This window comes from Hypomesus nipponensis, chromosome 9, assembly GCF_054491055.1.
Source record: "Hypomesus nipponensis isolate SF chromosome 9, ASM5449105v1, whole genome shotgun sequence".
Lineage (NCBI taxonomy): Eukaryota > Metazoa > Chordata > Actinopteri > Osmeriformes > Osmeridae > Hypomesus > Hypomesus nipponensis.
In genome coordinates this window covers 20,791,040-20,818,046 of record NC_140369.1, presented here as the reverse complement: position 1 = coordinate 20,818,046, position 27,007 = coordinate 20,791,040, and the positions used below count along the sequence as shown (strand labels likewise).

The following is a 27,007-nucleotide window of genomic DNA, read 5'->3' as shown; positions in this document are numbered from 1 at the left end:
AGCCACATGGGCCTTTGCTAAAGACCAAGGAATGAGTGGGGGCTTGGTCAGCCCACACTCTCCTGAAATGTTGCGTGTGTTGGCCGCGCGTGTGTCAAGGGAAGGCTGAGCGTGTGTGAGATTTTGGAGCACGCGCGGGGAGGAGCAGGGGAGACATTCATTGGAAATTTGCTTAGAAATTAGCCAAGCAAGCATGTTTCAAATATTCACCAAAAATCGACCTTTCATCTTACAGTCAACTTTTTCACAGATTTGTGTTATGAACATTCTCAAGAGTCTTCATATGAACTTGTGATTGAATCAGAGTATCAGTTTTTGACTGGCTGATGTGTAAAGCATTATTTTAGCGGTAGCGATAAGTTCAATTTGCTTTATAGCAATCATTTTTAGAGATATGAATTTGCCTTTGCACATGGTAACATGTTGTAGTGTCTTCCTCCGATCTACCAAGTTTAGTGTTGATATCTCAAAGATTTGATGAGACATGACTTCACATCCTGTTTGGCGGCTTTTCTGATTAATTTGATTGGCTGTACCGGACAGACGGTTATGAGGATCAAAATTCCTTTGATAACTTTTGTGAGGCTTGGTCTGAAGATCATCTCTGGTGATTTTGAAGAAGATATGACAAAAATTGTAGGAGGAGTAGGCTTTCAAAGGTTTTTGATAAAACCGGAAATGGCGGGAAATCTTTATAACCGGAAATTAACGCCATGGTGTGCGTTGAACTCGGCTTGATTCAGGGAATCCAATGGTACCTCATTTTTGAAAATGAGTCATACGGTTCAAAAGTTGCGTGTGTAAACAAGTCCAACTTTGACCCATTGGTGGCGCTAGAGTGGTCTAATGGGATACATGAAACTTGGTGTAGGTATAGAAGAAACTGTCCTTAATGAGTGTGCCAAATTTCACAAAAAGTTGTCGATGGGGTCTAGGGGCTGCCATTGACTCCCATGGTACAAGAATTACAAATAATAAAACCACCAAATATAACTGCAAGCAGTAATGGCGGATTCCTCCAAACACTGCGAACCATTGAAAAATGTTTATTTTTGACAAATTGTAACTGTATAGAAAAATGTATGCTGCAGAATTACCAATGGCATACCAAATCTGAAATGCAATACCATCAAGATCCACAAGGGCCTTTATTTCAAGCCAGTAAGTGAAGGAAGGGGGCTTGGTGAGCTTATCCATTCCAGAAAGCCTTGTATCTTTATGCATTAAGGCGTGGCCTGTAGCGCCACCTATGGGTAATGGTGGGCCATTTGTGGTGTGGTAGTTACTCTTGGCCTATACTATTAATGTTTCAGGATTTTAAAAACTTTTTACCATTGCATATAAAATCGGAAATGCAATACCAACAGGATCCACATGGGCTTTGGGTAAAGTGTGGTAGTTACTCTTGGCCTGTACTGTCAATGTGTCAGGATTTGGAGACCTTTTTACTATTGCATACAAAGTAGGAAATGCAATGACACCAAGGTCCTCAAGGGCCTATGCTGATATTCAAGGAATGAGTGGGGGCTTGGTCAGCCCACACAGTCCTGATATGTTGCGTGTGTGTCTTGCCAAGCCCGCGCGTGTCAAGGGAAGAATGAGTGTCTGAGAATTTGGAGCATGCGCGGGGAGGAGCAGGGGACACATTTCATTGTAAATTTCCCTAGAAATTAGCCAAGCATGCATGTTTCAAAGATTCACCAAAAATCGACCTTTCATCTTAGAGTCAACTTTTTCTCAGATTTGTGTACTAAACATTCTCAAGAGTCTTCATATGAACTTGTTTGACTGGCTTACGTGTAAAGCATTGCGAACCATTGAAAAATGTATATTCTTGACAAATTGTAACTGTATAGAAAAATCAATGCTGCAGAATTTCCAATGGGATACCAAATCTGAAATGCAATAACATCAAGATCCACAAGGGCCTTTATTTCAAGCCAAGAAGTGAAGCGCTTTAATTTTCACAAGAAGTGAAGTGCTTTGTGCTTTAGGGCGTGGCCTGTAGCGACACCTATTGGTAATGGTGGGCCATTTGTGGTGTGGTAGTTACTCTTGGCCTATACTATCAATGTTTCAGGATGTTTTTAACTTTTTACCATTGCATACAAAATCGGAAATGCAATACCAACAAGATCCACATGGGCTTTTGTTAAAGTGTTGTTGTTACTCTTGGCCTTTACTATCAATGTTTCAGGATTTGGAGAACTTTTTACCATGGCAAACAAAATCTGAAATGCAATACCATCAAGATCCACATGGCCTTTGCAAAAGACCAAGGAACACTCTCCTGAAATGTTGCGTGTGCGTCTTGCCAAGCCCGCGCGTGTGTCAAGGGAAGACCTATGGGTAATAGTGGGCCATTTGTGGTGTGGTAGTTACTCTTGGTCTATACTATCAATGTTTCAGGATTTTTATAACTTTTTACCATTGTATACAAAATCGGAAAAGCAATACCAACAAGATCCACATGGGCTTTTTGTTAAAGTGTTTCTTTGCCTATACTATCTATGTTTCAGGATTTTGAGACCTTTTTACCATTGCATACAAAATCGGAAATGCAATACCATCAAGAGCCACATGGGCCTTTTTTTCAAGCCAATAAGTGAAGGGAGGGGGCTTGGTGAGCCTATCCATTCCAGAAAGCCTTGTATATTTGTGCTTTTTGGCGTGGCCTGTAGCGCCACCTATGGGTAATGGTGGGCCATTTGTGGTGTGGTAGTTACTCTTGGTCTATACTATCAATGTTTCAGGATTTTTATAACTTTTTACCATTGCATACAAAATCGGAAATGCAATACCAACAAGATCCACATGGGCTTTTGTTAAAGTGTTTCTCGGCCTACACTATCAATGTTTCAGGATTTGAGACCTTTTTACCATTGCATACAAAATCGGAAATGCAATACCATCAAGAGCCACATGGGCCTTTGCTAAAGACCAAGGAATGAGTGGGGGCTTGGTCAGCCCACACTCTCCTGAAATGTTGCGTGTGCGTCTTGGCCGCGCGTGTGTCAAGGGAAGGCTGAGTGTGTGTGAGATTTTGGAGCACGCGCGGGGAGGAGCAAGGGAGACATTCATTGGAAATTTGCCTAGAAATTAGCCAAGCAAGCATGTTTCAAATATTCACCAAAAATCGACCTTTCATCTTACAGTCAACTTTTTCACAGATTTGTGTTATGAACATTCTCAAGAGTTTTCATATGAACTTGTGATTGAATCAGAGTATCAGTTTTTGAATGGCTGATGTGTAAAGCATAATTTTAGCGTTAGCGATAAGTTCAATTTGCTTTATATCAATCATTTTTTGAGATATGAATTTGCCTTTGCACATGGTAACATGTTGTAGTGTCTTCCTCCGATCTACCAAGTTTAGTGTTGATATCTCAAAGATTTGCTGAGACATGACTTCACATCCTGTTTGGCGGCTTTTCTGATGAATTTGATTGGCTGTACCGGACAGACGGTTATGAGGATCAAAATTCCTTTGATAACTTTTGTGAGGCTTGGTCTGAAGATCATCTCTGGTGATTTTGAAGAAGATATGACAAAAATTGTAGGAGGAGTAGGCTTTCAAAGGTTTTTGATAAAACCGGAAATGGCGGGAAATCTATATAACCGGAAATTAACGCCATGGTGTGCGTTGAACTCGGCTTGATCCAGGGAATCCAATGGTACCTCATTTTTGAAAATGAGTCATACGGTTCAAAAGTTGCGTGTGTAAACACAAGTCCAACTTTGACCCATTGGTGGCGCTAGAGTGGTCTAATGGGAGACATGAAACTTGGTGTAGGTATAGAAGAAACTGTCCTTAATGAGTGTGCCAAATTTCACAAAAAGTTGTCGATGGGGTCTAGGGGCTGCCATTGACTCCCATGGTACAAGAATTACAAATAATAAAACCACCAATAACAATAGGTTTCCTCCTTACGGAGGAATCCTAATAACAATAGGTTTCCTCCTTACGGAGGAATCCTAATAAAACTAACAATAACAATAGGTTTCCTCCTTACGGAGGAATCCTAAATATAACTGCAAGCAGTAATGGCGGATTCCTCCAAACATTGTGAACCATTGATTTTTTTTTATTCTTGACAAATTGTAACTGTATAGAAAAATCAATGCTGCTGACTTACCAAGGGGATACCAAATCTGACCAATTCCAAATATAGCTGCAAGCAGCAATGAGGTGGCCAAGCAGTCAAATAACCCAGAAAACATTTTAGACATCCTCAGAAGAGGGTAACAAGTACACGCAGCAAGTTTGGTGTGAATCCATCAAAGATTTGCTGAGATACAACCCAACTTCCTGTTTGCTGGCTTAACGGCACATTTTGATTGCCTGTACCGGAAAAACGGTTTCGAAAATCAGAAAACCATGTGTTAGCTTTTGTGAGGCTTGGTCTGAAGATAATCTCTGCTAAATTTGGTGAAGATTTGACAACATGTGTAGGAGGAGTACAGAAAAAACGTTTTTCATTGAATTCAAAATGGCGGCCGCATAAATTCGTCTATTATCACAAATTATTATGAGTCACACACGAGATGTCCCAAGATATCATGAGACAAAGGAATCACTCAATAAAGGCAAACAAATCAATAGTTATTGGCCAAAACACATTTTTGCTTCCTGCGGCCACGCCCAGTGATCACATGACACCAAATTGTCTAGATATCCTCAGAAGAGGGTTCCGAGTCATCATACCAAGTTTGGTGTTGATATCTTGAAGATTTGCTGAGATATGACTTCACTTCTTGTTTGGCTGCTTTTCTGCTGAATTTGATTGGCTGTACCGGACAAACGGTTGTGAGGATCACAATTCTAATCGATAACTTTTGTGAGGCTTGGTCTGAAGATCATCTCTGGTCATTTTGAAGAAGTTTTGACAAAAATTGTAGGAGGAGTAGGCTTTCAAAAGTTTTTGATAAAACCGGAAATAGCGGAAAATCTATATAACCGGAAATTGACGCCATGGTGTGCATTGCACTCGGCTTGATCCAGGGAATCCAATGGTACCTCATTTTTGAAAATGGGACATACGGTTCAAAAGTTGTGTGTGTAAACACAACTCCAACTTTGACCCGTTGGTGGCGCTATAGTGCCGAAGCATGGGACATGAAACTTTGTGAATTGGACCAGGGGACTGTCCCCAATGAGTGTGCCAAATTTCAAAACTTTCGACCAAGCGCTTATGGGGGCTGCCATAGACACCCATGGCGGAAGAATAATAATAACTAGAGAGCATACAAGTTCTGGGGAAATTGTGAGGGTGTGCTTGCGGCTGCCCCAGCTGCCCATACTCTCCTGGTGTTTACATATTTCAAAAAGCATTTAAGTGTATGACTACAGTTCTGACCATTGTGTTCCCTTGATAATAAGTTTGTAAAAATGACATGCATCACTCAGATGGAGGAGAGGTGATACTGGTTGGTTGGAAGAGAAGGAGGCCAAATGTAGCTCATGAAGATGCAGCGCTAGATAACTTATTAAATTGTAATCAGATATAAACAACTTGTTGGTTGCCCTATTATGTCCTATTATCCTCCTATTATCGTCCTATTATGTAATTTGAACCCCCTGAACGGCATCATTTGAGTAATGAGGGCAAGCGCAGGCTTATTGATTACTTAAAAAACGTTAAGTTTCATTATGCATGATAGAGGAGCCTAGTTAGAGAAGGATTTAGCAGTTTTATTATTAGAAGCCTATTTTATTAATAATTTTCAGAGTAACCTCAAACCTTTCTTTTGTTTCTTTGACCTTACATTTTCTTTGAGAGCTTAGTGGTCTCGGTTTAACATCATTATTTATAGCAACATCATTACCGGACACTGTTAGCTCGCAATGTGGACAAAGAATGCCCCTGCAACACAGTTGTAACTTGGTAACAAGTAGCCAGCTAGAAACCGACCAGAAGTTTGTAGCCATATAAAGGCCTATATATATAGGCTACTTGATTTGGCTGCAAGATTTGCTGATTTTGAGTGTCCAAGATATGATGGATTCTGATCTGTGTCAACAGTCTAGCCATGTAGCTAAGGCTTGTCCGGGAAGAGTGGATTTTTTTTGTAAGTCTGGAAGATCAATTTAGGCTAGTGCTACTTGCCCCAATGCACTGGACAAGTTATTAAAACTCAAACAAAATAAAATGCAATGTTAGGCCTACTTCACGTTATGTGCCACTCATTACGTCTATCGATTTTATTTGAGCGAATTCTGCATCAGTAAAACCACCAACCCAAGATCTCTACAGACCAGCTAATTTCCTGCTCAACACTTCAACGGGGGCTTATTACTTGAAAGATGACTTAGGCTATTTACGGTCGTCTCAGTTACACTATGAGGGGTGGGAAATACTGTGATTTGCTTAAGAAGGCAAATGGCTAGTAAAACATAACATTTCATAATAATTTCAGTAAATCAAGCAGCGCTGCAAGACCTAGTGAAATGTATATCCTACAGCAAAGCAAGGCTGAAGCAGGCTGACATTAATTATTTTCATGAACAGACAAAGTTTTGACATTGACAAAGTATAGGCTGTGGCAATAAAGTTCAGGTTAGTAGTCAGATACTTTCACCTATTGAAAAACTTTTGAGTAAGGGGAAAGCCGAACATGTTCCGTCGCCGTTTGACTTCCTAAACAGCTGTGGAGATGTTTTTGTTAGCTACTCATTAGTGTCTCGGGTAGGCTACAGCGTTGCAGTGAGCCGCCACACTGATATGAAACCACAGGTAATGGTCATTTCACCAACAAATCGTTTATTAATGTCAAAATAAATCCTACAACAAAAACGTATTTGTGAGGAATGTTTATTTCAACGATTAAAAACAGATGCATCATGACCACTGTAGTATGTGTTGCCCAAGCAACAGAGGCTAATGTCATGATGCTAATGCTTCAGTGAAATAGTAGACTACCGTTTCCGAAAGTAGATGTGGGCCTACTTACTCAATAAATATCAGCTAATATTGTACATTACATTTCACAATTATGTTTCACATCACAAAGTAAAATGATTAAATATCACCCTGGCCTCTTTGTTTGTGGCGTTTCTGCAGCTGCCTTGCAGACTAGTATCCCCCAAGTTAACAGATGCGAAACTAATGTTCTGCTAGAGATAGTCACGCGAGTTTCGTGACGTTAGTGGCGTCAGTGACTGTGGCTAGCAAGTTAGCCACCGTTAGCTTCACTTTTCGCCACAAAAACGTAATTTCTACTTAAACCGTGCAATGGAACATAAATCCCAATACAACCAACGCAATCGCTACCGAGACGAACCTTTTGACATCGCCGTTGTCTATGTAGTCCAAATATTGAGGCATCCTTAGGGGGGCGAAAAGAAACAATAAATAATAAATAATATATATGTGAGATAACAATGGTTTGTGCTCGCCGAAGGCAAGCACACCCCAATAATACTACCAATTACAGCTTCGCTGCTTGGCCCCTAACTAGAAAAGGCTGTTCCTGCGAAACAGCAGTGAGAATGCTGAAAACCTGAATGGGGATAGCTGACCTGCTAAAAAAGCTGAAAATATTGAAAATGTAGGCTAGTAGAAAGTTATAAGCTGAATGTCTTGTGAACATTTTAAAGGTTGAATGGTGTCTCTATCTGAAAGTATGCTGAAGTAGTTAAGTTTGAAAGAGGAGGACTGAAAGTATGCTGAAGTAGTTAAGTTTAAAAGAGGAGGAAGCTTTTTTAATGATTTGAAAGGATTTACCATTACTTTTAAAGGGAAAACAATTTGCACAAAAACCTTCAAAAAAATTTAAGTATAAAAGGGAGAAATACCAAAACACATAGCACACATCTCCTGAAGGAGCTGAACGTTTTCTTTTTTTAAAGATTTTTTTATTTTTATTGCTGAAAATACAGAAATGAGAAAATACCCGCAAGCTGAAAGCTGAAATGAATTTCAAAAATGTATGAGTCACACAAAAGAGGCAGTGTGGAAGCTGTACTGCATGATCTAACAAAGCTAAGAGCGAAAATAGCCTACAATGCGGGAGAAGCTGAAAGCTGAACTGTTAAACATGAGAAGAAGTAGGCTAGCTAGTCGTGTTAACGTTTTAACAGCTGAAATTATAGCTATACCATTGAGTGCATTTACTCGGCTTTCTTAGTAGGACTCAAACATACAGCAGTAGGGCCGATACAAGAAGACACGGCGACACTCTGTTGCAGAAGGATGATGGTGCAAGTTTCGTCCGTGGAGCATACAACGATTAATAAAAAAGAATCATGTAGACGTGTTTATTGAGTAAATAAGCGCAACTAGTTCTGGCAGGGCAATCGGGCAGCGCGCGTCAGTCAGTGATCGGGGACATACGGCGTCTTCTTACTCCACCTTCCTTCCTCCACCCACTACCACACCCATGTTAGCAGCGCATATCCACTGGGCCACGTCCGATAAGGCGTCTTTAAAAGACGCGCGGATATGCACACACTCACCCCGGTCGTTGTATAATCAGTGCTGCTGCCACCCTCCACCGTCCCCTTCTCCCCCATGCTGTCTGTATGTCTATCCAACAGGGGGATTATATCTCTATTGCTCCTTGCATCATATGTCATGTATGTGTTGTATCGAGGAGGCAGGGAGTGCTTCCCTTAGATCAGTGTTTTCCAAAGACTGGGTCGCGACCCTCGGGTGGGTCGCAAGACATTTTTTTGGGGTCGCCTTGTCACGATCTGCATCTCTACCAGTGGCGATTTCTTTAAGACTGCAAATATAAAAAACTGCAAATATTTACTATTGTGTTAATGTGGTATACTCTAAATTGACACCCTGTGTTTCTTTATACATTAATACGTTATTTATGTTGTAACCTGCACAGCATTGATTAATAAGAAAAAGAGAAGCGGAACTAATTAGTTTGAGTGGTGTTGCGCCCAGTTTTCGCTACGTGAGGGGCTCCGCCCTCCCCTTCAGACAACATTTGGGAAGAGAAAAGCACGCTTCTGTTTCTATTCCTGCTAATACTTTTCTGTATTTACCAGGTCAGTATTTGGTTGAGAAGTCAACAACTTACCGATATAAAGATGAACTTAATGTATTTCTTGATGAAAAGTATTGTTGTAAACAAATTTTAATGGTCAATGATGAGTTCAAAATACCAAGTTAGCACCGCACCTAGCGGCATGTTCTGTAAATAGCGACCGTTGTGGCGAGATGAAAGGATTAGCATTATATATTTTTACAGCTGTTTTACACGCTGGGGTCCTGAGTATTTGACCAAGGTTTAATGTGTTTGAATTTTGATAACTGTTGTGGAGATGCTTACAAAAAGAATGCACTTAGTTAAATGTTATAAGGTGTACTTCCATGCATAGAGCCGACTGTGAATATCACCGCCCCGTGCTAGTTATTGAACGTGTTAGTGAGGATTGTCCTAACCTACTTGAAGGAAATGATGACCGAGAGTACAATAATTGAGTATAAATTATTGAATTAGTGACTAGTAATGTGAAACAAACTTGATGTGAAACAAAGGGGAAGAAACCATGAATGTGATTTGATTAAAACAATGGACAAAAATCAGCATTTAAGCATGTACAATAAAGCACTATAGGGACAGTTGGAATGTTATGTAAATGTGATGTAATAAAAGAGAAGATTTGGGAAGAGAAAAGCACGCTTCCGTCTCCATTCCTGTTAATACTTTTAACAGTTAGTTCAGAATCAGCTACGTAGTACGTATTCGTGCAGGTCAAATGATACATTCTTTCTCATAAATTCCCGTAGCATGGGGCTGCTTTGAACATTTTTTTTTAATGTTAATTGGATAAATGCTGCGATTATGTCCCGCCCACGGACACTCAGCGTCTCTGGGGGTGAATGGAGGAGTGGGCTGGCCTGGATGCTTGCATTAGGCGTGATGATTGGAGGGTCTGTCGAAAGACTGCATCTACTTTTGATTGACAGCGATTTTGTACTATACAAAAGTTTCCGAGGCTAATCAAGTTCAGTCCCATCGCAGATTATGCAACTGTAGTTGAAAGACAAACTGCTGTAACATATTTCTTTGTATTTGCTTGACGAAATTGCTAGCCAATTTTCATCATACATTTCATACAATTATAGACTACGTTCCTTGTTTCAGTTTAACCTAATTCACACATTTCCTTCGAGTTTAATAATTTTTCGTTTGATCGTTCGTTCATTCATTCAGTCATACAGTAGGCCAGGCCGCCAATGAACTCTGCAATATAATGCAACCTACTTTTCAGACACATGAGGGAGCTAGTAAAGAGTCAGCGAATCGTATATGCCTGCCCTGAACGAGTGTGCCTGCAGCTAGGTTTAACCCTTGTGCTGCCTTCGGGTCACATGACCAAAAGGTTCATAACGAACCATCGTTGTGTTTACCCAATTTTACCCAATACAAAGGCAAATAAAAATAATTTTCTTTTAACCTTCGCAATGTGGGGGGTCTGAGACAGCCCAACGGTTAAAAGAAAATGCTTCACTTTGTTTTTGTATGCGGTAAAATTGTCGCAAACGAAGGTGGGTCACAATGACTGATGGGTCAGAATGACCCGAGGAGAACACAAGGGTTAAATAGATTTGAGAAATGCTTGCTTGGTTGACCAAAAAGAAGAGTAATGATGAAATATCAGCAAATGTCGGTGAACTTCAGGAAAGCGAGAAAAGTCAGGAGCCAATCCGCTATGAAGCTGCGACGAGTGTTAGCATTGAAAATACAGAGGGTGTATGTGAAAGTGAGGCTAGCATTAACGCTGTTGTTGCGCAGGGATCGGAGCCTGCTGCAAATAAAATAAAATTGGCGGCAACGGCAAGGCTGTACAAAGACTATTTTTTGAATTATGGCTTTGTAAATTGTGCTGGTCCTAGCCAGGATGCAAGGCCAATGTGTGTCATCTGCAGCGAAAAACTGGCGAACGAGAGTCTGAAGCCATCTAAACTTAAGAGACATTTAGAAACAGTACACCCCGATTTAGTGGACAAACCGTGAGATTTCTTTCAAAGAAAGGTACAGGAGATTAAATCATCTGCAAACGGTCTCCAGAAAAATGTCACATTAAATGACAAAGCCCAACTTGCCTCTTACATGGTTGCCTACCGTGTGGCCATTGAGAAACAGCCACACACTATTGCTGAGAAATTAATTTTGCCTGCCGCAATTGACATGGTTAGCGCTGTCATTGACGAGAAGTCTCCTGAAAAATTAAAATGCATCCCCATGAGCAACAACACTGTCTCCCAAAGAATACACGACATTGCAGACAACCTGGAAGAGCAGCTTGTTACCCGACTCAAGACAGCAGGATGTTTTTCAATACAACTTGATGAGAGCACTGACGTCTCGGATTGCGCCACCTTGCTGGTTTATGTCAGATGTGTGGGAAAATGAATTTATGGAGGACTTGTGTTGCTTGAATATTCCTACTGGAACCACAGGAGAACAGATATTTCGTGTCTTGAACGACTATGTGGTTAAGTGTGGACTTGACTGGGGCAATTGTGAAGGCGTAACGAGCGATGGGGCTGCAAATATGACAGGCAGGAATAGCGGAGTTGTAACACGAATAAAGGAGGCAGCAGGCAAGGAAACTACATGGAATCATTGTTTCATACACCGCCAGGCATTGGCATGCAAGGGCATACCCCCCGCCCTCGACAAAACACTGAGCGAAGTCATTCGCGTTGTAAACTTCATTAAAGCCAGTGCACTTAACAACCGGCTGTTTGATCAACTGTGCATTGACATGGGAGCAGAACACACGCACTTGCTGTTTCACACTGAAGTACGCTGGTTGTCCAAAGGCAGAGTTCTGACCAGATTCTATGAGCTTACACATGAAATCCATGCGTTCCTCATCCAGAAAAAGTCCGCTCTTGCCGAATTATTCAATGATGATTGGCTTCTCAATTTGTCTTATCTGGCCGATATCTTCTCATCCCTCAACAACCTGAACTCGAAATTACAGGGACGCAACGACAATGTTTTCCTTAATTGGAAAAATGTCCAGGCTTTCCAAAAGTCCTTGAAGCTGTGGCTTGCACGACTCAGAAGGCCAGACCCAAGTCACTACATGTTTCCCACTGTGTTGAAGCACGTAGAAGAACATGATGTTGCGGCCACACAACTGAAACACCTACCTGCGCTCATTCAAACTCATCTCGTTGCGCTCATTGAGAACTTTGATCGCTATTTTCCAACAGAGAGGTATGCCATTCTGAATGACAAAAGGTGGATCCAAAATCCCTTCCAGTTTGAGAGTCCTGAGGCTTTGCTTGAGTTGACGCTTAGTCCTGCAGAAGAAACCGAGTTGTTGCAGCTCAGCTGCGATCGCACTCTGCAAAGACGCCATGGATCAGTAACTTTATCGTCATTCTGGATTAGCATTGCGTCAGAATATCCTGTCCTTAGTAGGGCCAGCATTTCTATGCTTATTCCTTTCACGACCACATACATGTGTGAATTGGGATTTTCTGTGCTCACAAAAATGAAGACAAGATACAGAAACAGACTGAATGCTGCGCCTGATATGCGTGTAGCGCTCTCCTTATGCACCCCGGACTGGAACACACTACAAAAACGCAGACAGGCCCACCTATCTCATTAGTAGGCTAATGTTGAAATGGTACAACATGTTTTGTATAATTTGTAATCTTTTGTTGAAATCTTATGTTGAAAAGAAGAAGAAATGGGAATGTTTTTTTTTTATAGCCTACATTTAATGTCCAAATAGGCACTTATTGTATATACCTTCTTTAAATATTGCTGATCCAATTGTTCAGAGAGATGTGATCACTCAGTTTGAGATAGATTATTAACAATGGCAGTTGGCCTACAAGTTCTGAAATAACAATAAAATAACATTTATAAAATAACAATAAAATATCCTCATTAATGGTCAAATCAATTTATTTCGTGATTTACGGATAATGTCTATTGGTTTGGGTCGCGAAGGCTTATGACTTTTAAAATATGGGTCCCCAGAAAAAAAGTTTGGGAAACACTGCCTTAGATCATCCACTCCGCCAAAGTAAAACTACATGTCCATGTCATGTAACAATAAATGCTCAAATCTAATACGTGATCGTCTTGACTGAACTAATTACACATGTAAACGGAGTAATTGTATTATTGGCATAAACTGACAGTTGCTAGTAATTGGGTTTGATGAATGATGAACTTTATTGGTTCGTCGAGAATAACATAAATTTGCCTAGCATCCACACCTCAAACAAGTTAACCAAGACCCAAAACTATACGTCCAATCCGAAAAATAAGGATATTTTCAGAGACCCAAGACTCTACCGAAGCCATTGATATCCTTTATGTGTCTGTGCGGTCAGAAATACAACTCTTTGCAGTTTCCAAAACGTTACCCAATTCTGCTTTCATGGTGCGTGTCTGTTTGGTTGCCACGGCAATGGAGCAGCTGTAGTTCGCTAACGAGCTGGTCAGAGAGAATGACACATTTAGCTAGCATCCACACCTCAAACAAGTTAACCTAGACACAAACCTATACGTCCAATCCCCCAAAAATTGATATTTTCCGAGACCCAAGACTCTGCCGAAACCAGAGATGTCCTTTATATGTCTCTGCGGTCAGAAATACGACTCTACCTGCAGTTTCCAAAACGTTACCCAATTCTGCTTTCATGGTGCTTGTTTGATTGGTTGCCACGGTGATGGTGCAGCTATGATTGCTAACACACTGAGGGCAGAGAATAACCAACATTTACCAAGCATCCACACCTCAAACAAGTTAACCTAGACGCAAAACTATACGTCCAATCCAAAAAATGAGAATATTTTCCGAGACCCAAGACTCTCCTGAAACTAGACATGTCCTATGTCTGTGCGGTCAGATATACGACTCTACCGGCAGTTTAAAAACACGTCTACTTTCGAAATTCTCTGACGAATTTTACCCACCTCTCCATTGAAGTTAGTGAGAGAATTTGGAAAGCTGCTCTCGCTTCAATAATCAAAGCTGAAAATCTGTCAATGTGAGCTCTTTAGTAGTTACATTGGCTGAAAGAGGACAAGTTTTCCTACATTTTAAGGTATAACTTGTTTCTGTTAGTTAAACTATATGAACATCAGAGGAATTTGTTTGACAATTTAGTTGAATATCAGAAAAAGAGCAGCCAGCAGTGTGCCACTCTGCTGGCTGCTCAATCATAAAAATCAAAAAAGAGCTTAATTTTTTATTTGCACAAAAACCTTGATTCTTTAAAAAGTATAAAAGTGATAAATACCAGAAGTCATAGCCATCATCTCCTGAAGGAGCTGAACGTTTTGATACCAAAATTTTAGGAATCGGTGAAAGTATGCAGGACTAGTTAAAGGCCAAAAAACGGCGGAAAAACTGAGAAGTTGAAAAGCAATTGTGAGAATGCTTAACAGCAAGCTGAAAATAGTGAACATTTAGTAGAAAGTTGAAAGCTGAATGTCTTGTGAACATTTTAAAGGTTGAATGGTGTCTATCTGAAAGTATGCTGAAGTAGTTAAGTTTGAAAGAGGAGGACTGAAAGTATGCTGAAGTAGTTACTCGTAAGTTTGAAAGAGGAAGCTTTTTTAATGATTTGAAAGGATTTACCATTACTTTTAAAGAGAGAATAATTTGCACAAAAACCTTAACATTTTTTTTAGTACAAAAGGGAGAAATACCAAAACATAGCACACATCTTCTGAAGGAGCTGAACGTTTTTTTTATATATATATATATTTTTTTTTATTGCTGAAAATACAGAAATGAGAAAATACCAGCAAGCTGAAAGCTGAAATGAATTTAAAAAATGTGTGAGTCACACAAAAGAGGCAGTGTGGAAGCTGAACTGCATGATCTAACAAAGCTAAGAGCTAAAATAGCCTACAATGAGGGAGAACCTGAAAGCTGAACTGTTAAACAGAGAAGAAGTAGGCTAGCTAGTCATAACAAGAACATTATCGTTTTAACAGCTGAAAATATAGTTGAGATAGTAATAGCAGTAGCAGATGTAGCCTACCATTGAGTGCATTTACTCGGCTTTCTTAGTAGGATTCAAACATACAGCAGTAGGGCCGATAATACAAGAAGACACAGCGACACTTTGTTGCAGAAGGATGATGGTGCAAGTTTCGTCCGTGAAGCATACAAGGATTAATAAAAAAGAATCATGTAGACGTGTTTATTGAGTAATCGCATAACTAATTACACATGTAAACGGAGTAATTGTATTATTGGCAAACTGACAATTGCTATCGGGTTTCTCATGGTCAAGTGAACGCACTCAGTGGTGTAGTAGAACAAAACAGTAGCATTAGCATAGTAGTTAGCAAGAGATATTAGCAGCAACTTCAGAATTAGTAGTTCGTAGTGTGGCATAAGATATAGCAGTATCAGTAGTGGTAGTAGTGTTGTGGTGCTCTTAGTCTTTTAATGAGACGAGTTGACTGAATCGCTTGTCTTGTCTCCACTAATCAGCTAATACCAATCACCTGTGTAAGAGACTGGCGCTTGTTTGTGTGGTTGCCACGGTGATGGTGCAGCTATGGCTGCTAATGCGCTGAGGGCAGAGAATACCATAAATTTAGCAAGAATCCACACCTCAAACAAGTTAACGTAGACACAAAACTATACGTCCAATCCAAAAAATGAGGATATTTTCCGAGACCAAAGACTCTCCCGAAACCAGACATGTCCTTTTTAAATTCTGTGCGGTCAGAAATACGACTCTACCGGCAGTTTAAAAACACGTCTACTTTCGAAATTCTCTGACGAATTTTACCCACCTCTCCATTGAAGTTAGTGAGAGAATTTGAAAGGCTGCTCTCGCTTCAAGGCTTAAAGCTGAAAATCTGTCAATGTGAGCCGTTTAGTAGTTACATTGGCTGAATGAGGACAAGTTTTCCTACATTTTAAGGTATAACTTGTTTCTGTAAGTTAAACTATGTGAACGTCAGAGGAATTTGTTTGACAATTTAGTTGAATATCAGAAAAAGAGCAGCTGGCTGCTCAATCATAAAAATCAAGAAGGAGCTAAATTTTTTATTTGCACAAAAACCTTAATTCTTTAAAAAGTATAAAAGTGAGAAATATCAGAAGTCATAGCCATCATCTCCTGAAGGAGCTGAACGTTTTGATACAAAAATTGTAGGAATCGGTGAAAGTGTGCAGGACTAGTTAAAGGCCAAAAAACGGCGGAAGAACTGAGAAGTTGAAAAGCAATAGTGAGAATGCTAAACAGCATTCTCACAATAAATGTATGACTTACACAAAAGAGGGAGTGTGGAAGCTGAACTGCATCATCTAACGACACATGCAGAACATGAACTTTGAGTGTCCAGTTCTTGAGATGAGCGTGGGAAACAGAAAACATTCTAATTTGTACACAGACATTCCTGTAATTATTAGAGAGATTATATTTTTTCCCGTTGAAAATAGTCTCAAATAACACCTACAGACATGGCCACGGTAACTAGGGGTGCTGAGGGTGCTGCAGCACTCCCTGCTGATAGCACGAGAATTTAAAATTATATGACTTGAAAATCCGCGGCACCGCCCCGCAACATTAAACTGAGTTTTCTCTTTTTTTTTATACCTATTAAAAAAAGTTACATCTGTAGTGTTAAGGGTCAAATTTGACCCGGTAGTAATTATCGGTGGTTTAACCCTTGTGTTATCTTCGGGTCAATGTGACCTTTCAGTCATTGTGACCCCCCCCATGTGTTGCGACAACTTTACCTCATACAAAAATAAAGTGAAGCATTTTCTTTTAACCGTCAGGCTGTCTCACACCTCCCAAAGCCAGAGGGTTCAAGGAAAATGCTTTTTATTTGTTTTTGTATTGGGTAAAGTTGTCGCAGCACAACAATGGGTTGTTATGAACCTTCGGGTCATTGTGACCCGAAGGCAGCACAAGAGTTAAGCAGGGAAATAAACAGTACATGTTGCCAAATCATAAATAATTAAAAGTTCAACAACAAATAAATACTATGAATAAAAACCTAAAATAATAGTACATTAATACTGTGTAAAAGTATTCAAATTATGTTTCATGCACCTGAATCGTATTGACTTGAATTCAATTTTAGCATGCAGCAAATTCTATGATCCCACACACACCCATCCCATTCTCTCTTTCACTCTTCTTTCAGGATCTGGGGGTTTCAACATGGGGAGGAAGTTTTGGTGCTGGGTCGGGGCCAGGGTAGGATTAGGGACAGGATCAGGAACAAGGGCAGGATAAAGAGCAAGGGCAGGGGCAGGGACAGGGTGAAGTCTCCTTCTGCATTCATCAGGGTAGTGAGGGTGGTGAGACAGGTTTGCTTCTTTCCCCACATATTAAATGCACATCCACACCACTCTCTGTTACTGCCAAATCATTTGAACACCATTATGTGATGGTAACTGATCCTATCAAAGCATGTTTAACTGTTCTTTATCGCCCACCAGGACCACTAGCCGACTTTGTGGAGGAGTTGGACATGCTCCTCAGTGTCCTCCCGGATGATGGAACCCTGCTGATAATCTTTGGGGACTTCAACATCCACCTCCAAGGAACGCAGGCCGTCGACTTCTTGTCTTTCCTGACCTCCTTTGACCTGACGCTGCTGAGCACACCGGCGACCCACAAAGCAGGCAAACAGCTAGACCTCATCCTGACACGTAATTGTATCACTGACTTAACCTTTGTAACCCCACTGCACATTTCTGATCACTACTTTGTCCAATTCTCTGTCTCTCTCCCTCCAACTCCTCCCACCTACCCTCCCCTCATAACTTTCCGGCGCAACTTCCGCTCCCTATCCCCCTCCCATTTCTCCTCTATTTGAACATCCTCCCTCCCTCCCATTGAAGAGTTCTCGTCCCACCCCACTAACACTGCTACCGACACCCTGTTAACCACTTTAACTGCATCACTTGACTCTCTCTGTCCCCTGTCAACCAGACCTGCACAATCTTCTCCCTCCTGCCCGTGGCTTACGGATGTTAATTGTGAAGAACGGTCCACCCTTCGGTCAGCTGAGAGGAGATGGCGCAAGTCCGAAGACGGTCTGGACTTTGATAAGTATCACTCCTCCTTAAATCCTTCTCTTCTCACATAACTGCTAAAACCCTCTACTTTCTAAACAAAATGTACTCTGCTTCAAACCCCCACAAACCTTTCTCTACCTTCTCCACCCTTCTTAACCCACCTCCCCCACGCCCCCCCCCCTCCACCCTGACAGTAGACGACTTCTCCTTCTTTGAGAAAAAAAGTTACCAACATTAACAGTCGGTTCCCTAAACCCACCTTTCCTACCCCCTCACCCTCCATGACTGACCCAAGTAAGGGCCTCATTTACTAACAGGATTGCGCCCATTTCAGGCGTTAAATTGCGGGTGAAGACATAAAACCGTCTTTACAAAAGCACATGAGTAAAAACGCAAATTGCTGCTGCTGCTGGGAGGGTATAAGGGAAAGTGGGCGTGTGCCGCAAAGAGATCGGAGGAGATGAGTATTTCTTGCTTGTAACGTTAATGTTAGCTGTAACTTCATGAACCAATATTTCTATCTCCTGTTCGCTGAACCTTCTTTTTCTTTTCCTCAAATCACCCATGGTGACAGTAACATGGAGGCGATTTCTCTTGTCTTTTAACGGCGCGCTAATTAACACTAAAGGGCGGAGTAAGGCACTGATTGCCCGACGAGGATCTGGTTTGATAAATACCACGCAAAATGTGGAAATACACTGTGCGCTATTTGCGGTTGGGCAAAGACGCAGATTAAACTGTGGTCGCACTGTTAGTAAATGAGGCCCTATATGTCTGTAACGCTAGTTCCACTTTACTGCTTATGAACAGCGCCCAAGTTTGTTTACCAACACTCTACTAAATAGAATACGCTAATAAACCCCAGTATGAGTGTGTAATTAACAGGTAACGATGTACGAGGTCTACAATAAGTGTAGAGTGCGTGACTGGCTACTTCCCTTGAACCTACATATGAAAGAATGGTGCAAACTTAATTGTAAATAGGAACGTAGAAACAAGGATTGACTTGAAAAGGATGACCCCTTTAATGATTTGGTTGGTCATAAAACTATTACCCAAAGTAAATAGTTACAAGAGGATTAGCGTTAAATATCTTAACACTGTTCTAGTATCCAATACAAAATGAACAATAACCACCCACAAGTAGGGAGGACAGACCAAAAATTTCCTATCAGTTTTGCTCCGTTTTTCTTTCAATTCCGTATGTAACCTAACGTAACTTAAACTAATCCGAAGTCAGATTTCAGTTACCTCTATTAGTTTTCTCACAAATCCAGTTTTTAGGCGTGATTTTAAACCGGGATTTTATACTAGAAAATGTAGTGTGAGTGTAGCAGATCTCGGTGTGTCAAATTGTGTCAAATTGTTATTTTTATGTGTGTGTGTGTCTGGCCCGGCGCTACACAAGTTGTTAAGGCCTCTCAGTTATATTTATTAAACTTTGTTTAAGTTTTATGTATAAAGATGTATTTGTTTTTCTATAATGTAGCTCCCATCACTGAGTAAGTCTCTCTCATGCGTTAATAAGTAGCCTAAAGACCTATTGGGGGGCTTATCACTGAACCTTTTCAGGGGCCCAGCCATTTCCATGGGCGGCCCTGCCAGTAGGCCTACAGTGTTTGGTCATTTAAATTCTCTCTCTGTTTTGAGCTCTGCATTTACCTGCTCGAACACTTGCAAATTCCCTTTACATCCAACTTCAAGGTGATCTATGTGCAGTAGCTCAAACACCACACCGAGACACGATTCTTTATCACTAACTCTGACTAAATGATTGAATTCCATATTTTATCATCAAAGTAATGTTCGTGGAGTTTAAAGTTATTTGTAATTATATTAAACGTTACAGGGTGCACTGGCATTTGAAATACTAGGTTACGCTACGAGTGATAATGTCGATCATGATCCCATTTGTTAAGGTTTCTAATAGTAATTTACCACAAAATGATACCTAAACTTTTGCAAGTGGCTATGTGTTGCTCCCCTCACCTATGAATGCAATTTCAGTAGTTCTTGTTTTTTTTTATCTGTCATAGAATTTCTTTTCTTGCCAAATTGATTGCCCGAAAGAAAGAATATTCGCGCTTTTTAAAATAGTTTTGCATTTCCTGACAGACAAAAAAGGTAATGATTGGTTCCGATTTGTGCTACGTGACAACAGCATTTGCATATCACAACCATGAATCATTTCGGTAGAAACATGTATTTAAAAAGTCACCAAGAGAGTGGGTTTTATATTACCAACGTTTGTTTTTTGATCTGCACACTGTAAATATACATGTAAAGTGTCTAAAATATATATGTTTTAAACCAGTAACCATGACCGATACTTGCATTCACATACGGGTATATATACTACGGCTAGAGCACAGAGTACGATGTGAATCAGTTGATTGAGCATTGGAAGCAGGCTAGCATAAATCAAGCGCGGGAGTTACAGAGGCTCAAAACGTCTGACGTCACAGGTTTCTGAAAGACTCATTCAAGGAGCCAAAACATGGGGGTTGGTCCAAGATGGCGACCTGTGCAGACGTTTTACTCTGAGCTCCGAGATTCTGACCGAGTACCAGTTGTTTAAAATGAATAATTAAGATTATATTATTGATAAATGGAGTGAACGGTTGCTCTTGCTTCCAGTAAACTAATTTGCCCGAATAAGGAGACTTTAGTTGGTCATATTGAGTGAATTAACAACTAGCTAGCTAACTATTCGCTGTTAGCCAAAGTTTTGCTAATACCAAGACACGTGCGATAAGATGTCAAAGAGAGACGCCAAGAATGTGAGAAAGGGAGGTTTGATGATGGATATAACTGATGAAAGCTCGTTTCCCAGTTTATGTACTCCTCTGCCTCATACTCCATTAAAAAGCCCAAATCCCAAGAAGATCTGCACGAAAGAAGATTTAACAGTATCAAATGCCGACATCCTAAAAGCCATTAATGGTTTGAATGACCGTTTTTTGAAGTTTGAAGAAATTGTAATGAAGAATACAGCCGAGATTGCCAGAGTGCAGGAAAATGTGAAAGGGCTGGAAATCCAGTGGAAAGGGACTGATGACACAGTGAAGAAGATGAGTGACCAGATGACAACCCTGTGGGAGAAACAAGAAGAGTCGGAGCGGTACAGTAGGAGATGGAATCTTCGTCTTCTGAATCTTCCAGAAAGCAGCAACGAGGATGTGAGGAAGGAGGTGCTGGAGATTATCGCTGAAATCATCCCAGAGGAAAAGAGCAAGCTTGGGTTTATGGTGGACACCGTGCACAGGGTCGGACGCCCAAGAGAAGATAAAAGCAGTCGTCCCATCATCATTCAGTTCACTATGCGCACCTTTAGATACAAAATATGGAGAGCTTCTTTAAACGCCGACGTCATCAAGAAGAAGAACCTCCGGATAGCTGAGGATTTAACCCAACAGGAGAGACAGTGCAGAAATAAACTGTGGCCTCTTGTGCAGCAAGCACGCGCCAACGGGAAGAAAACTAAATGGCAGGGTCCTGTTGTCATCATTAACGGTGTGAGACACACGGCATGACTTGTTAAAATTACCTTAACGTTAGGCAAACTTTTCAAGTTCGATATACTCAAACTTAGTGGGTTAATTTGCTCTCCTTGTATGAAACTAATAGGGCAATATGTTCACTCCAATAGCTAAAACAAGAGTTTCAGGAGTTAATTTAGGTACCCGTGTTCAGAACGTTCTACTTGGCGGTAAGCTAATCTCTGTTATTTTCTATCTCAGAGTGTTTTTTCTTTAACTAACGCTAGTTCATATAACCTTACAAACATCCAGTTAAAACGTATTATTTTCTTTATTATGACAGACTTCCATTTTAGTTCCTTAAAAATATTATCTTTTAATGTCAGAGGTATCCGCGACAGCACCAAAAGGAAATCAATTTTTTTGTTCAGTAGACGACAAAATGCCGATTTGATATTTTTACAAGAGACTCATTCGGTCGAAAGTGATGTGAAGTTTTGGAAAGCGCAATGGGGCGATCATTGTTATTTTTCTCATGCCTCTCAACAATCAGCAGGTGTCGCCATTTTCCTTAACAAATTTAAAGGAGATATAGTTGAATCAGTGATCTCAAATGAGGGTAGATGGATAATCCTGGTTTTCAAATTTGACAATTCCTTCTTTATAGTTTGCAATTTATATAATTATAACAATGCAGCTCTGGCCAAAATAATGTTTATACAACTTTGTACTAAACTTGACACCTTTAAAAACAAATATAAGGATGCACACTTGATTATTGGAGGCGATTATAATGATGCTCCAGATGATCTTGTTGATAGAATGCCTGTTAAATCAATTCCATGTTCAAGATTTAAAAGTACTGTATATATTTGTGAACAACTGTCAATTATAGATGTTTGGCGATATTTAAACCCCGACATTAACGAATTCACCTGGAGCAATGCCAGTGGATCCTTACAATCTAGGATTGATCTATGGCTTATATCTCCCTCTTGTTTGCAGTTTGTGACAGACTCATCACATAGTTATGCCCCACTTTCTGATCACAAATTAATTTCAATCCATTTAGCAGGAACAAAACAACAGAAGGGTAATATACGTGGTTATTGGAAACTAAATAATAACTTATTAAAAGACGCTGAGTTTTGTGATTTAGTCAAAGAAACAGCAAAAAGCATATTTGGTAATAACGAAATGAATCACATACAAAAATGGGAATATTTCAAGTTTAAAATCAGAGAAATGGCAATTAAACGAAGTAAAGTAATTAAAAAACATAACATAGCCAAAGAAGTCAGTATTATGGATAAATTAAATGTGCTAATGAATAAGGGTAATCTTTCAGAGGAAGAAGAAACGACAATGAAAAAATTAAAAGAGGAAATAGATAAAATGTATATTGAATTGGCTAAAGGGGCATTTGTAAGGTCCCGAGCAAAATGGCTGGAACAAGGGGAAAGAAATTCGAGTTATTTCTTTGCTTTAGAGAAGAGAAATCACAAAAGAAATAATTTAACTACTCTTAAAATTAATGATAACATCACCTCTAATTCTTTGGACATTGCAAGACATGTTGGTACATTTTATAGCAATATTTACAAATCAAATATTCAATTTAGTGATTGTGATAAATTTATTGAATCAGTTAAAGAATTTACACCAACTATATCTGATCACTTTAAGATGGAATGCGAACGTCCCATTACTAATGTGGAAATCTCAGAGGCTGTTAGTGCAATGAAAAAAGGGAAATCTCCGGGTATTGATGGGCTTTCAGTTGAATTCTATTTGCATTTTTGGGAAACCATTGAAAATCCTTTATTTGATTTATTCAAGGAATGCATTTTAAATAAGGAAATGTCCACAACTATGAAGCAAGGTTTAATATGTCTTCTCCCTAAACCTGATAAAGATCACTTAATGATAGAAAATTGGAGACCTATTACACTCCTAAATATTGACTACAAAATTTTATCATTGATTTTTGCTAAACGGTTAAAAAGAGGTCTTCATGAGATAATACATGAAACACAAACAGGATTTATGTCTAACCGTCACATTAGCTCTAATATAAGACTTGTTCTTGACCTGTTGGACTATTCTGATAATATCAACACTGATGCACTGGTACTATTTCTTGACTTCTATAAAGCATTTGATACGGTAGAACACTACTTTTTACTCAAAACACTTCAGATTTTTGGTTTTGGACAACATTTTATATCTTTAGTAGAAATGCTTTATAAAAATATTGACAGCTCTGTGATATTATATCCAAACACCACAGAAAGATTTCCTGTACTGAGATCAGTTCGCCAGGGATGCCCTATTTCACCGTTCTTGTTCTTGCTGGTGGTTGAATTATTGTCATTACATATTCGACATAATCCTATCATTAAAGGTTTATCTATTTTTGGTAAGGAAATTAGAATAACTCAACTAGCGGATGATACAGCTCTCTTTTTGAGTGACAAACATCAGATTGAATATGCTATAATCCTAATTGACCAATTTTCAGCTGCTTCGGGTTTAACACTTAACAAATCTAAATGTGAAATCTTATGTTTGTATCAGACAGAAGAGGAAAACATGTTTAATATACCTGTTAAGAAATGTGTTAAATATTTAGGCATTCATATTTGCAAGGACCACATGGAACGTCAACAGCTTAATTTTTCATCTAAATTGAAGGGGACTAAAACAATACTGAATTTATGGCTTCAGAGAGACATTTCTATTTTGGGAAGGATTCTTTTGACGAAAGCAGAAGGGATTTCAAGATTTGTCTATCTTGCACTTTCTCTCAATGTTCATGATTCAACATGCAAAGACATAAATACTATGTTTACAAACTTTGTATGGAAAAATAGACACCATCATTTAAAAAAAGTGGTGCTCTCTGGTTCTAAGGATGAAGGTGGATTTGAACTTCTGAACTTTGGGGACTTGAATTACACCTTTAAGGTGAAATGGTTGAAGGAATGTCTGAGAGCGCCAGAGTCTTTATGGTACTTCATTCCCAATAATATTTTTCGCAGTATAGGAGGTCTTAAATTTGTATTGAAATGTAACTACAGTTTTACAAGATTGCCGTTGAAACTATCACAATTTTATCAACAAGCTCTTTTGGCCTGGAAGCTGTGTCATTCTCACAACTTTTCTCCACACAAATCTATTTTATGGAATAATGAATGCATCACTAGGAGGAACAAGTCACTATCTGCAGAATTGGATTGATAGAGATATTATTTTCTTAAAAGACCTTTTTGATTGTAATGGACAATTACTTAAATATGAATCCTTTCTCAGAGAGAAGTCATTCCCGATAACATTTAAAGAATATAGCTCGGTTTTCAAATCTATACCTACTGGCATATTAGAATTAATGAAAGGTTATAAAAAACAAAATGAGGTTTCTGGATTTAATTCTACTCTTTATATAAACGGTATTGATATTATGAGCAGCAAATGTACTAATAAGCTAATTAGAAATTGCTTCCAAAATTCAAAGAAAATAACACCTCGTGGAAAGTTTTTCTGGAATTCTCATTTTACTGATATTAAATGGCATAGGGCATGGCTTGTTCCTTTTAGATATTGTATCACAAATAAAGTTAGGGAATTACATTTGAAAATACTGCATAATATATATCCTACAAACTTGTTTATCTCAAAATTCATGCCTGTTGATAATTACTGTAGCTTTTGTAAAACAGAACAAGAATCGTTGACCCATCTTTTTTATGGATGTTCATTCTGTATTACATTCTGGAAAAGTCTTGAAGATTATATTGTATTTAAAACGACACATACAGTCTCGCTTGAAGGGAAACATATTATTACTTATTTTGAATGTACAGATAGCAATTTGGGTAATATTGTTAACCTATTTATTTTATTAGGTAAGTTCCATATTCACAAAGCAAAGTTCTCCAAATCAACCCCATGTTTTAAAATGTTTTAATTGAAACTGACATGTACTTCGAGTCTCTTAAATTGGTAAAAAATAAGAAAGGTAGTATAACAATGGATATCTGCTCAAAACTATTCAATTAAGAATTATTGCTGTAAGTGTCTTTAAGGAAGTTTGCAAGTCTGTCACCTTGTAACATTTTTTATTTTTTGTCTCATTTTTTTCTTTGTTGCAAATTGTGAAAATGTGTTTAGTTGTAAATTGATTTATAATAATAAAATTAAATTTAAAAAAAAAAAAAAAAAAAAAAGGAGCCAAAACATAAAATGTATATCTTTCGATTTTCTTTAAAATTTGACTGATGATGTCTTTATACGTAACCTAGCATTTCAGGAAGTGTCAATGTTGTGCCGACATGCTGAAAAAAGTTACATGGGAAAAACCAACCTTTTCCTCAATAGAATGTTCAGATTTCAATGCATTCCTATGGGATTTTCATCAACATGACTTCAACTTGGTTTTTCTCAAAATGTATATCTTTAAAAATTGACTAAACATACCTTATTTTGAAGAAAACAACCTAAACTTTCATTTAAGATATGTCTCCCGGTTGTGCCGACCTTCTATGAAAGGTAGCCAAAGCAACAAAAACTATAAACATTATTTTCATATACTTTCTCAATGTGCATTGCAACCAACATTTGATAGCATTAAGGGGTAAGTGTCTACATGTTAACTGGCATGTTTGTTTTTAATATCTCGCTAGTAGTCGCTAGTTATAGAGCTAAGAAAAGGACGTGGACCTTAAAATTCCGGTGCCAGATTTCTCAGGGCGTTCTTAGCTACATTCAGGCTAACTTAGCATTCGATTCAATGCGTTTGCTACCGGCGTTCCACAGTATTTGACAGTTGGTTAGCCTTGGCCAAAAATGACGCGTTCTATTGTCCTCCCTACCACAAGTGTTAGCAATACAAACAGTAGGTTATCACATGAACATCTTTTACAAAATAATAAACACAGTTAGGGGCCCCCAATAAACAAACACATCATATACTAAAGCCGGCAATACTATTTATACATAAATGTCCCTACTCAGTACCGAGTGCTAATAAAAGGTCTCTGACGGTGCAGGCCTGATGTGGAGAGTCGGTGTAGCCCAAGCTGCTGTACGATAGCGGCTAATGCTACACGCCCCAAGAGCGTGTACTCACCCACCCGAAGGTTGTAAAGGCGCCCCGAAACAGCTCCGGTGCGGAAAGAAAGTAGAGAGAAACCACACTCCGAGGAACAAAAGCTCTGTAAACTTCCAGCGTTGGCCCCGCCGAGTGGATTGAACAGGCTGGACAAACAATCCAGCGCGGTCCTCTCAGGTGCAATGGTACACGGGTCCAGCGTTGTCCTCAGTCTGAAGAGGAGATCTTCTGCTCTCGGCTAAACCAAATGAATCACTAGCCACAGTAACAACGACCGCGGGACTTTGGCAGGAACACGGTACCCGATGAACAGTTCACTCAACTTCAACGGAGGTCAGTCCGTAAACCGCTCCCAATCGAGGCTAGCCGTACACCAATATAGAAACTAGGTTTAGCTAGCTTACACCCTAGCCCTCG

General features: G+C 39.4%; 1 protein-coding gene across 2 annotated transcripts in view; it reads right to left on the bottom strand.

Moving 5' to 3' along the window:
• The window catches only part of LOC146273450 (uncharacterized), a 133,474-nt gene extending 106,728 nt beyond the window's left edge, over window positions 1–26,746 (bottom strand). The window contains exon 1 of one of the 2 annotated variants that reach the window (XR_014766479.1): window positions 26,609–26,746. The gene's annotated coding sequence lies outside the window, so the exon portion shown is untranslated. The remainder of the gene's footprint in view (window positions 1–26,608) is intronic. The other variant, XR_014766481.1, reaches the window with a different exon arrangement.
• Between the last annotated feature and the right edge of the window lie 261 nt (window positions 26,747–27,007).